The following is a 319-nucleotide window of genomic DNA, read 5'->3' on the forward strand; positions in this document are numbered from 1 at the left end:
ACGCTGGATGACGACCCCTAAGACAACGACTCACGACTCACGACTAAAAGGAACTCAAAGAGGATTGAGATAGGTTAGAAAAAAAAAGGAATAAAGGATAATGAAATAATAAATACGTTAAGTTAGAAAATTTGTTAGGAATTCAGGAATATTTTAATTCAGGTTAAGTAAAAAAAGAAATTACTTACGAATAAATTAATAAGAAAGAAAGAAAAGGGATGACGACCCCCCCCCCCAAGACGACGACACAGGACGACGACTAATCGGCACACATCATGACGACGACCCCCCCCCCTCTCCCCCAAGACGACGACACATG

At 40.8% G+C, this 319-nt stretch overlaps 1 long non-coding RNA gene across 1 annotated transcript in view; it reads left to right on the forward strand.

The window, feature by feature from the left end:
- The window catches only part of LOC119591257, a 6,229-nt gene extending 6,015 nt beyond the window's left edge, over nucleotides 1–214 (forward strand). Inside the window, exon 2 of the long non-coding RNA XR_005230325.1 lies at nucleotides 74–214. This is a non-coding gene — a long non-coding RNA (uncharacterized LOC119591257). The remainder of the gene's footprint in view (nucleotides 1–73) is intronic.
- Nucleotides 215–319: the final 105 nt, after the last annotated feature.

The sequence above is a fragment of the Penaeus monodon genome, chromosome 28 (assembly GCF_015228065.2).
Source record: "Penaeus monodon isolate SGIC_2016 chromosome 28, NSTDA_Pmon_1, whole genome shotgun sequence".
Taxonomy (NCBI): domain Eukaryota; kingdom Metazoa; phylum Arthropoda; class Malacostraca; order Decapoda; family Penaeidae; genus Penaeus; species Penaeus monodon.